At 39.4% G+C, this 12,819-nt stretch overlaps 1 protein-coding gene across 20 annotated transcripts in view; it reads left to right on the top strand.

The window, feature by feature from the left end:
• The window catches only part of LOC141760990 (receptor-type tyrosine-protein phosphatase delta), a 400,655-nt gene that overhangs the window by 176,983 nt on the left and 210,853 nt on the right, over positions 1-12,819 (top strand). The gene's annotated exons all lie outside the window — the stretch shown is intronic.

Genomic DNA, 12,819 nt, shown 5'->3' with positions numbered 1-12,819 from the left:
GCTGCACTGCGCCCGGGCCTCACAAGCCTGATTGATAGAGTGTGATGAGACTGTCACTGAGCAAGGAGAGCAGCAGAGAGATAGGCTAGATGGAGGGAGGGAAGTGTGCTGACCAGGGTGGAGAGATAGAGAGAGAAATAAATTTGAGAACACGTGAAGGATGAAGTAGGGGAATGAAGTGGCTGGATGGAATGCATTTCGGACACTTGAAGGATGGGGAGGTGGAGGGGTAGGGAGGGGTCACTGCCGGAGAGGTGAGTCAGTCAGATACTGGAGGGCTGAAGGCTCCACTTATATGCAAGTTAAGTTTGGCGGAAACGGATTTAGTTGACATGATAGCATAAATCTCATAAAAAGGCAAGAAGTGTCATGTATTAAAAATAAAAATTCTGAAGCAATCATGACAAATTACGTTTGGTAGATGCAAATTACAAGAAAAAAGAAGTGGATACTTTCACTTAATTCTGGTACCAAGCCAAGCCGATACTTTTGGTTTTGTGATATCCGTGTCTGACATTTCCATTTCTGCTTCAATACAATGGAACTGAATGACTTTTCATTTCAGTTATCCAGACTAACAAGGACACATGGATTTGGATTTTTTTTCAAATGCAATTTTTCAATTCAGTGAGCACCACAAACAAACTTCCATTCGCTGCCATTGTATAAGTGAATATACAAAGCATTACATGTATACAGTATGTAATCTGGAACCAATATGCAACCAATGTATATGCAAGGAATAGGGCTGTACCAAATGTAATTCTTTAACATTCAAAGCTTCTATTTAGTTTTTCGAACAAAGCTTAAAATATTTGTCGTCATATTTTTCAATGTCATCACCCTAAAAAAAATGGGGGAAAAAAAATATTATTTGTTATCGTGGTAATATAAATACAATTTATGGTGCTGTTAGTTTGCTGCTAGACTGCCCTGTTAATACAGGTGTGGGCCTCCCTTTGTTTGAAGCAACCGGGAGAGTAAACAGTTTTTTGGCCTCAGTGAAAACTATATTTTTTAAAGGCTAAACGCCAACAAATATGGATTGAAGCAGAATATTAATTAATTTTATTAGATAAAAGCATGTTGTGAATTTTGGAAATGATTACATCTATCTTTTTTCAAAAGATTTAGACTTTTGGACTTTAAAATGCTCTGGAGTCTCTCCTTTATAGACATGCCCACTTTATGATAATCACATGCAGTTTGGGGCAGTCAGCTGTTGAGTCTGAGTTTGCCATGTTAAGGCAACTATTGAGTTTCCTTCAGAGCAAATTTGGCAAAACAAATCGGAAGTATATAAACTTAATTACAACCAGACAAGTTTGGTATATGAAATATCTAACGTTGGAAATAAAGCGGAAATTGGCAACATCACATATTTTTTGAACATGTTGAACATTCAGTTTAGTCACCCGATGATTAACCTAAAAAATACATAGTCCATATTGAGATGGAAATGAGCCAAGTTATTCAGCTACAAGTCTTTTGATCTTCAGAACTACACATTTCCTATACTGCATGTGAATGTCATAAATAGTTTACTGGCTTGTTTATCAGTCTATCAGCACCTGCTTTGGACACAATATTAGATCTCGTGGACACATGGCATCTTGGCAGTGAATGCAATACAGGCTGAGCTAAAGCCCTGTTCAGGGAATTCCACAGTTAGTGATTTCAGACTCAATAAAGGCACCATGTTTTACTTTTATCCTTGCCTGAGGAAAGAAGGCTGACTCACCAGAACGCCAAAGTTATTATTAGTGCCTCACATGTGTGGAGAAAAGCTATGCGTATGTGAGTGTGTGAAAGACAGAGAGAAAGAGAGAGAGAGAGAGAGAGAGAGAAAGAGAAAGAGAGAGAGAGAGAGAGAGAGAGAGAGAGAGAGAGAGAGAGAGAGAGAGAGAGGCTGAGCTCCAGCAGCAGTGGTAAGTGGATGCAGGAGCAGCATGAGGAGCTCTTATCTGCCGCCTGCCAAGCCCTGACCAGGGCACCCTGACTCCCGCGCTCCCCACCCCCCCTCCCCTCTGTCCCTCTCTTGCGGGGCTTCCCACTAGTCTGCTAAAGGCGAGGCGGCCAGGTGAAATGAGCAATTCCCATTCAGGGACAGGAGCGCCGCGCAGACTCGCCCTGTGAAATGGCTGCTCACTTTGGCAGATCAATGCACTCCCTTTCCCTCGCGCACTGCCACTGAGTGATAGCCGGGAAGAAAAAGAAGGGGGAAAATGAGTATGGGTAGAGAGAAGGGAGAGGCGGTTTTTGTACGCGTGTTTGTTTGTGTATATGTGTGAGTGTGTAGAGGGGGTAGGGTGTTAGCAGGGCATTTAATGATATTTGCCACGGCTGCTCTGAGTGAGCGCTGTTGAAGGAAAATGGGAAATGCTTTGCATATACTCAAAAGACATGCAATATTGCTGTTGCCTCTTTAGGAAGAAAAAGTGGCATTTCCAGTCCCACCGGATATGAGAATATCCAGCCAGTGAACTGGAAATTCTGCAGATATGAATGATATTAGTGACTGTCATTAAAATGCTTAGATGTGCCAAAATGAATTCCATATCTCTACAGTGATGAAACCCATATGTCAAACATTTATAGCATAGGAACAGAATGGGCATATAGTTTCAAGGCCAAAACTGTGAGATGATATGATATTTGCATAATCTAGGCTAATTTAACCAGGTAATCATACAGACGCAATAACCTGTGGCTTTCTTTTTTTTCATACGGTGCATGTTCTTTGCATACTGTGTCTTTGTTCTCAATAACTGCATTTATGATGACACAGAATGTAATACATCAGGATTGTGAGAAGGCCTATTATGTTAAAGGTAAAACGACAGCATTTCGACAGGTTTTCTAGTTATGATACAAATATCTTCACTCTTACTTTAAAACTGATCCGACTGCAATTCGCAAATCGCATTGCTGTATTAAAGCAATTTGCGTTAACGCGTTATCGTATTAACTTTGACAGCCCTATTATTTATACAATATATAAAAGCTATGATTGAGTCATTTGTACAGATGAATGACATGTTGTTTATGATCCTCAGTATTACTGGACATTCATATTATATTCTATGTTGCGGAGGACCTATAATTATGCTCAATTCACCTGTTTCTAATTTGAATGTAACAGAGGTGCAAGCTGAACCGCTGTCCAATTGTCTACTCTCATAATCACCACCATAGGAAATTCACACACTCTCTGACCACATCCTGCACTTGCAGGGACCCCGAATCATGTTTGGCTACGAATGATTCCAACAATGCACTTTGTTGATTGGTTATTGGTTACATCATTGGCTCATGAGTGGCATGTGATTCATGGTCAAATATATTATTTAAATCTCAAAACTCGCCCATAAATCTACCATTTGTATGATTAACGCTCGTGATATTTTGACATCAGATTTGTATATACGATAGTGTAAGCACAGTGTAGTGTAACCTCCACAAAGTGTCATTGTGATTATTGTATGTTTTTAATCTTAATACAGTGTATATTATGCTCGAGCCTTGCAATAGGGGGGCCTTGGTTTCAACATCTGTGTCGACCGTCAATACTATTGACAAAGTCTAATGAACTATGGTTAATAATCCTTACTAGAAGAATGAAAATTGAATTGCATTATCCAGATATTAAATGTCTCATCTTAATGGGAAAATATGTAATTAAGCTGAAAATCAATATGCAGATCAAGAGAATTTGTGTTTCAATTAATGTATGGACATTCCAATATGAAAATCATTTACTACGGAATTCAAACACAGTCACAACAGTCTTTTGGGCCACTCTAAATGAAAATTATATTTGTACAAGACTTCACAGGTGTACAGTTCTACTAGATTTGTTAGAAATCTCTGTTGCTACTTAGTAATATTTCCTTTTTGTTGAAGATTCTCTCATAATACTCTCGTTTTCAATTCAGACGACTGCAACAAGGTTCTGAACCGATCATTTCAAGAGCAAATGTTTGAACAACTTTACAACACTCGTCACAACACTCGTTTTGCTCTTTGATTGGTTAAAATTGAACCATCTGTCCCTCTTGGTTTATAGGGGAACCACAAGGCAGTATACTGGGTCCTTCCCTTTTTCGTTTGCATATACGTGCATTTTCATTATGTATTTGCATTATGCTGATACATTATTGTTTTCAATTCTTAACTCTAAACTGTAAGAAGCTGAATCAGAAACTATGAGTCCACAACAAGACCAGGTCTTATCCTCAAAATGTGATAAGTCTTGATTCAGTCATATTTTCTACAAACTCTCAAATTCGGAAAAAAAGTAAAAAAGAAATAATATAAACCAATCTCACTAAAACTTCCATAAAATCTCATTAAGTTGGGAACCATTTGGCCGTGTTTTGTAGGCCACAGTGTCCCTGTAAGCACAGCAAACAGCTGTGCACCTCAGCGGAGGGGCAGATTAAAATGTATAAGAAAATGAAATCACGTTACTCCCTCTTGTAAATAATGAAGGAGTGATAGTCTCTAAGCAATCCAGACCACTTCAGATTCATTAAAGTGTGCTTGCCAGATCTATGCTGACTTCAAAATGACATACTGGACAAACTGAAGGAATGCAGTGCCTTAATGAATGAGCAATTCGGTTTGAATAAGGAAGTACAGGAGCATGTGACCTGAAGCTAAATTATATTCTGTGTACAATATAAGAATGAGTCTTTTTAGAGCCATATCATAATTGCAGCTGGAGCCCTAATCATTTGGTAGAGCACATACTCAAAAGATATGAGATCATTTTTTACAGTTTTACTATTCAATTTTACAAGCTCATGAAACATTTCACAAGTAATTCAAATAGAAAGCTTACTGACATAGATAGGCGCAAAATGATTGACTCGTCCTCCATTGCTTGTGACAGGAAATTTAGACTTTGCGATGCTAACCATTTTCATTCATCATTTTCTGCTACTGTTCAGATAGCACCCTTATTACAAAACTACATCTACAGGTCAAATTCTTAAATTCATAATCTATTTATTTAGCCATTCTCTCTGTTCTAAAAGGTAATCTATCATCTTCCTCATCCCATTTCCAAACGTCTGAAGTCTCTCAACATCAACGAAGCCCGGTTTGAAAATATAGTCAGACCTATGCAGACATGACAGCAATAAAGTGCACTTGATTACATGGTTGAAAGTAAGGACAAGGAGACAGAAGAGCACAGGATAAGAAAATAGAAAAGCGCAGAGCCTCTCAGCTTTGATCGCTCTCAACATCTTGAAGTTAGAAAGTCCTGTTTGCGTGCAGTCTTGGCAGAGGCAGGTGCGGGAGGGTTGCATCTTGGTCATCAGCTGTCAAGGCGGTAATGAACAGTGTTTACTAGTAATACCATGCGCTGCCACATTTCAGGGTGTGAAATGTCAAAGTGTCCATTTTCCCCGAGCTAGTCTGAAGCAACACTGTCAAGGCTTCGGCTGTAAACAATAGGAAAAGAGAGGCAAGACGGCAACAAGGAGCTTTCTCCGTTTCACCCATTACAGTCAGAGTGAGTGGGAAAGAGTGGTAGAACGTCAAGCCGAGAAAAATAGAGATGCTTGCAAAGGGTAGAAATAGTGGATTCCAAGTGGATTCCATTTGGCAGACACATAATGATAGCTGTTAAACAAAACTGAGGGAAGGAAAGCAGTAGAGGCTGAGAGAGAGAGAGAGAGAAGAGAGAGAGAGAGAGAGAGAGAGAGAGAGAGAGAGAGAGAGGCACAAAGACACAGGAAGACAGACGGAGGATACGAGACAGACAGGCAGAGAGACACCTGCTGTTGCATCACCTGCTGTAATAATAGTGTTGACATTCAAATAGAAAGCTCTGACAATAGGAGCTGGCTGAGGCAGCACCCAGGATGCAAATAAAAAGAACACATCAGGAAATATTAGCTAGCATCAGGACTTTTCATAGCACGCACTGAAAACCACTTGACCCTTTGGCATCCCACAAGTGCTTATGTATTATGTGTGTGTGTGTGTGTAGACAAGTAGAGTTAACACACTGATTTGCCACTTAAGTCTATTCATTTCATATTAACTGACTATGAATAGAGCTATGTTGTCAAAGGGAAATTTGCCACCATTTATGTGGCTGTCCAATCAGTGCTGATGGTAAATGTAGTCGATTGAAGCAATACATTCCTCAGTATGTGCTATATTGACCGAGAAAGCGGGGTTTGCAGCTGCACAAATCTGTTGATCTTTCCGCGTCCAGCGCCGTCATTTGACGTGACACTGACGTAGTTGGAGGCGAGGAAGAACTACAGGCTATTTCAGCTTGGGAAGCCACGGGGCGCGCATTGCTCTAGATGCCTCTCAAAAACAGAACTTCTTGTTCTATTCGCTTGTGTTGCAAACAGATAATATGGCATCCCAACTTATGAGTACCTTGTTTTGGCTGACTCGGATACTGCAGAAATGCAGCGGACAGAGGCCAAGGCTGCGGCTGCATTAGTCGTGCAAGAGGATATAGCCGGCGGCGGACATCCACATACAAGTTGGGAAATTTTCCCTTTCATGCATCTTTGTTTATACTGTATAATAGCACAGTTTGAGTGTACTGAAGGCTTCCTACGTAATTAGTTAAACCTGAGCTGTAGTGTATAGCGTTTGTTTTCCTTGATTGGCATTCCAATTCCACTCACACCTCCACCCCTTCATTCTCCCTGTCACGCTATCTTGAATACCCAGGTTAAACATAATTCAAAAACAGAAAGGGTCATTAGTTGGCAAATTCATTCTTGACTCTCTCTTTCATGCACCCCACATGGCCCCAAAGGGCCTATCAATCAAAATCCGATTCAGCTGATATCACATTCACCATTGCACATATTTCATTCCCTTTTAACTGCTCAGCAGTCTTTTGTATCAATGTAGGCCTATGGTGATTGGAGTAGAAACTTTTCATGTTTGAACTCAGTGGGATTTGAAGGACTGCAGACATCAGCAGATCCTCGCTGATGCACAGGTCAATACCTATTATAGTAAAAACAATAGTCAATATGGCGCTATCACATTACCAGCTCTAGATGTGGTTGCTTTCAAAAGCCGTGGCCCTTTTCTACAGCAGTTTGATGATGAATCTGATGGTTTAACAACACTGCGATTGTTTGTCTTGTCAGATTCTTTCTGGTAAAATAAAAAAAGATGGGAACATCGAGAGACGAGCTTCATTTCTCCATTATACACAGAACAAACTCTATTATGGCTGGCTGCACCAAAGTCTGGATTGATTGGGTGTTTGCCATCAATGCTTTTTGGAAAGGCCTGTGCAGCTTGGAGCCTAGCCTTGCCAAATCCCTACCACCGTTTTAAATCACTCCCGAAAACACACCTTAATTGACTTGCCTTTATGTAATCATCTTTATCCAATTGGTCATGACTTCTTTCGTAATGCAGTACTCTCAATCCACTGGCATGATCATCAACAGCCAACATTTGGGATAGTCAGACCACAGTGAATGTACTGTGCCTCTCTATACCTCTATCAACCTGCAGTTTATCCCACTTTGAGAAATCATTTTCACTTAATAAATTACCGATCTTCGTTATTGAGTGGTACAAAAGCTGAATTAATCTGAAAATTAAAATTTTAACTGTGAAATGTTAGCTGTCATGTTTCACACAGCACTGAATCATCCCACATTCATATTAAATCCAATGACATTTTCACTGTGATCAATTTGCATGGACTGTTTTGATACAAGTATGGATGGCAATAGACGTAATGTATGATTCATATTTTTTTTCTATACAAATTGATTACATATCTCCTCTACGAAGGTAACACATTTTTGCCAGAACTTTGCACCTTAAAAAAGCAGTCAGCAATTACAATTATTAGCTTTACAATGAGCATGGGGCTTTTTGGGTTTGAAGACAAATGTTCTGCCATTACTGCTTAAAATGTTTTGTCAAACTTACTTGCTGCTATCTCTACGGAAGCCCTGAGCGGCAAGTGAAAAAACAAATCTGGTGATCCATTTTCTAAGTCTGATCTAACTTATTTCTCTCCTGTTTTTATGACTTGAAGGTGCTAAATTCAAAATTCAGGGCATTAATATTGCAGCAAATAAATATTTGCTAAGTAAAGATATAGTGGGGTAATGTCTACCTGAGCAGAGAATGAAGTCACTCTCCCTCTGTGTGTGTTGTAATCCAAGCTTCTCTGTGCTTGGTTTACATAGCAGGGCCGACCGTGCATGCATTTTAGTGCACGTGAGTCGACACTGCTCTCATAAAGTGAACCGTGTGGAGGCAATAGATATGCTCTGAATTCTGTATTGAACACCTTTAAGAACAGGTAAAAAAAAAATGTTTTTGCCAGGATTATCTTTCTAAGAATTTCTAAATTCTAAACATGTCATCAGTGTTTAAGCTTGAGTTCACATTTAATGTACAACCAACAATTACTATTGGCTTTCAATCAATAAATTTCACAATCTTTAGTTTTACTTGCCTAACTGTAACCACATACAGTATATTGTGGGAATAATTCATTTAAAAAAATGTTGAGTATAAGGCAAAGAACATTGTCATTGAATTCTGGGTTTAGCAGATGTGTCCAATACCAGAGTTCTGTCTGGCGATATGGTTAGTACATTAACATCGTTGTAAAAAAGGAGCAGCAATGATTGCCATTGTGCTTGTCATTCGTTAAATCTGAGTCGTACATGGAGGGGAATTATTAAAAAAGAACACGACTGCAGAATTGAATATCTGAATATATTCAAAAAAGGAAAAAGCAAGAAAGGAAATGCTCTGATTTATACAGGGGAGCAGAGGAGTGCAGACAAGCTTGAGCGACTTTAAAGTTTTCTATGGGAAATGAGATTTGGAATATGACAGAGCTCCTAATATCCTTACACACAGCTTCCCAGCATGTATGCTAATGCCCTGTCTTGACCACTAATACACAGCAGGAAAAGTGGGCTAAATAAAACGAAGGAGGAGGCTGTGAAATATAATTCGGAATGCCTATAACGACTACAGTATCAGCCGTCTTGGATCTGTACTTCTTCATTCGGATGTTCTCATTTGTATCCACACCTGTGTCATTCACAGCCTTACGTCTTAACCTAATTTCATGGTCTACGGGTCTGGATGGATGGCTCTGCTGTGTGCTGTACACTGAATGGAGGAGAGAGAGTACCGGGAGTGTGTGTGCATCTGTGTGTGTGTGCACTCACACAATAACACATTTGTGGAAGAGCGAATGAGAGAGCGAGAGGGGGGAGGGAGGGATGCTGTGCTACAATAGCATAGAGAATTGTAGTCACTGCCAGATATTAACCTTTTAACCTTGTACTTTTCTGTTAACAAAAATACATTAAGCTCCTCTGGATAGCTGACAGTGAATTGGGGTTTTACAGACTTTCACTGCGCGTGACTGAATGATCAGAGGTGTACCCAGTTTTGGGTAATGCGCTTCAATTACAGTAAAAGTCAACTAAAAACACACACGTTAAAGCGAGATGACATATTGCAGAATTTGGCAACAGCAAATGTTATTGCCATTCATGATCTGAATGTTACATGAACCACGCTCGACTGGAAAAGCTAGAGCAGGGATAACAAATAACATGGTCGACATTGTATATAATGCACCCAATAACCTTAAAATCACAGACTTGATTAGATAACTGACATATCTCGACTAACTGAGTAATTCCTATTAATACTACCATAAATTGTTCTGAGAGCTCTGTACAGCATAATGCCCTAAAACCTTTTTTTGTCAATGTAATTGCTCAGTATATTCTTAAGCAAAGTGTCAGCACTGCCCTTTTAGTTTGCCAGAGCTGGTGTAATGGCTTATTTAGCCAAACCAGGCATGACACCAATTATACTGGAGGGAAATCGATTCCAACAAAGCACTCTGCTTGGACAAACAATAAAATGATCAAAGTGACTGCATGTTTTGCTTGCGACAAGCAGCAAAATGAATGTGTACTTTAAATTTAGTTTTTTCAAAATCTGCAATTCTTGAAGCTATTAAGAATATTATGCTAGTGTGACGTAAATACACAAATATAAAGGTGGACAGAAAAATAAGCAGCAGAAAAGCAACAAAGGAGAAAAGATGAAACTGCAACGGCGTCAACCATTTTCGTTGCGACAACACAAGAACGATTAAGGCCTTTCGCATTCCTTCATTGCAAATTTCCTTTTCCATTGATGTCCACGGTTCTTAAGACAGACCCAATTCAAGATAATTGCTTTTCCACACATTAATTGATAAAGTGGGTGACATTTTATTCCAAGAAACTGTTGCTCAAAATGCAGATTCGATGCCCAGTGTCCAAGCTCTGTGTTATGGTAATCAAGTGTTTATTCTTCAGTTGAAATGCTCTTGCAAGAAAACTGAAATGTCATGATAGAATAAAAGACTGTGTACCCTCATCTTACCAACAACTTTTAATTTTACCCCTTTAAATAAAGTATTTTTAAGAGTCTCTATGCACTTCCATGAATTACACTTAAGGAGGACCTCTTGTGCGTTTTTCCTTTCCTTAAATGTGTTGCTAGTGCGTAGAATTAGAGCAAGTATGATTAAAAAAAGTTATTTTTATTAAATGCTCACTATATCCTGACAGTAGTGCGTGAGACAGGTAATTTGAAAAAAAAATCATGTGCAGCTGTGTCCTCCGGTGATCCTAATGGCATCTGCAAGATTTTACAGACCGGAGGAAAACAACCAATCAGAGCCGAGCTGGACTATTATCATCTCTGAGCAGCTGTCAATCACTCGCAAACTCCGATCAAACGATGAATCGAGATTCTGTTGCTGTAATGCCTATTTCTCGCCTCAGATGTTTTCAGAAACATCTTGTAGTGTACTGTTTAGCTGTAAAATGAGAAAGTATGTGACCGGCCAGCCATGTTGAGATCAGTTGAGGAAATACCAAGCACCGCCCACCAGTCGGAGCACAGCCAATAGGAACGTTCTCTCTGAAATGACCTGTGATCGGCCAAAGTCTCCCCTCACGGGCAATATTTTTTAAAGCCTGAAAACAGATCCATGAGGAAGTTCAGAAGTCTAGTTATCTCAGAACACTTGAATTACAATATGCTGAAAGAATATTATGGAATTTTTGCCCAATGATGCCAAAAATATTCTGCCTACTGAACTATAAAGCATGTAAACATGTTCTAGTAGAAACCCAAATTACAAGTATGCACCTGAAAATTAGCATAATAGGTCCTCAATATGAGCCTTTACAGGTAGGTGATTATTTGTATGCCGCGCGATGTCCCTAAACAGTAATTTTGTTCTTTTTTAATTCATGTACCCATTCTGTACACTATGTACACAGAGAGAATGCACTTTATATTAATTAAAAGGTAACCTTTGTCTGGCAGTAAAAGACCACCACTGCTGTATTTTATTATCTCTTACCTTGCCTCTGAGGCATTTTCTATGTTGTCATTATACATGTGAATTTTGAAGTTCAGAAGGGGGGGTGGGGGGGTGGGAAGCAGTGAGGCACACAGTTTGCACTAAGCTTATTTTAATTACTATAGTGCTCTGATGGCACGGTCCTAGTTGAAATGTACAGTACTGTGAAATATATTAAAATCATAATGAATATGCTAATGATCCTTTCTCCTATTCAGAATCATACAATGGTTTTATATTCTTAGGATAATAGCACCATTTCATGTAAGCTATAATAAGTGCATGTAATCACTGATATTATAATAATGTGTGTCATAATACAGCAGTCCATTGTGCTGAACTAGATCTGCAGTATTATTGTAATCGGTATACCGAAACTTCAACACATAACCGACCATATATGAAGCGTTAGTGACTGTTTTTGTCATTTTTAGGCTGTCTGTTGCCCTGTGCCACTCGTTGTCAATCTTCATTCCTGTTTCCAGACGCTAGTCTGTCCAAGATAGATCCCTCATATGTCAGAACCGCACAGACCATTTCCTGGAGTCCGCTCTGACTGTCAGGCTCTGAGGACCATGAAAGCCGTATATGTGATGCCCGAAATTACCTCATCGTAGAATGCCACAGACACCCACATCGGCGTGGTAAAAACTATCCCTTCAAGAGACACTAAGGGAGCTCACTGACACTTTTTAGGCAGTTCTTTGCCAACAAATATAGTGGGATCTATTTCACATCCTAAGCCAGAAACATAAAATAAATCCACTTTACAGTATGTGGGTAGAAATTGAGTTGAGCATGAATTATCAGGTTAATGGTGTCCAGGACATTCGGTAGGTTAAATCATAGATTTTGCAATGACTGATGGTGTGTTTTGGGCATTTTAATAAGGCACTGTGGTGCCCACAAAATAGGGAATCGAAAACACAGTAAATCTGTGTTGAATTTTTTGGAATGTGGTCTATAATGTCCGCACTCATGTCTTTTAATCTGTCTTAACAAGAGGTGTCTGAGGCACTGAAGAGTGGGGAAGAAACCCAACTCTCTCTGGTACAATTATGGAAATGCACTGCAGTCACTTAGCCTGCTAATACACGGTGTGATATTAATTACTGTTTGTAAACAATGCACTTTGCAGAGATTATTGCATGCACTCGGCGTCCTCCATTTGTGTTTGGTAATTCTCACAAGTGATTAAGTGGTGAAGCTAGGACAGCTGTTCAAGATGAGTTCATTGGCATGTTTAATTAATTGCACTTGAGATAATTATTCAATCATTACTTTGATTAATTTTCTGCATCCCAGATAATGCATCAACCGTCTGCTTGATGTCAATAGTTTTGAAAGCGTGAGTAGAACAAGGCTAACCATTTTTGGGAGCTTGATTCACAACTAAATTCTGC

Source organism: Sebastes fasciatus, chromosome 22 (genome assembly GCF_043250625.1).
Source record: "Sebastes fasciatus isolate fSebFas1 chromosome 22, fSebFas1.pri, whole genome shotgun sequence".
In the NCBI taxonomy this organism is placed as follows: domain Eukaryota; kingdom Metazoa; phylum Chordata; class Actinopteri; order Perciformes; family Sebastidae; genus Sebastes; species Sebastes fasciatus.
This window is presented reverse-complemented; position numbering and strand designations above follow the sequence as displayed.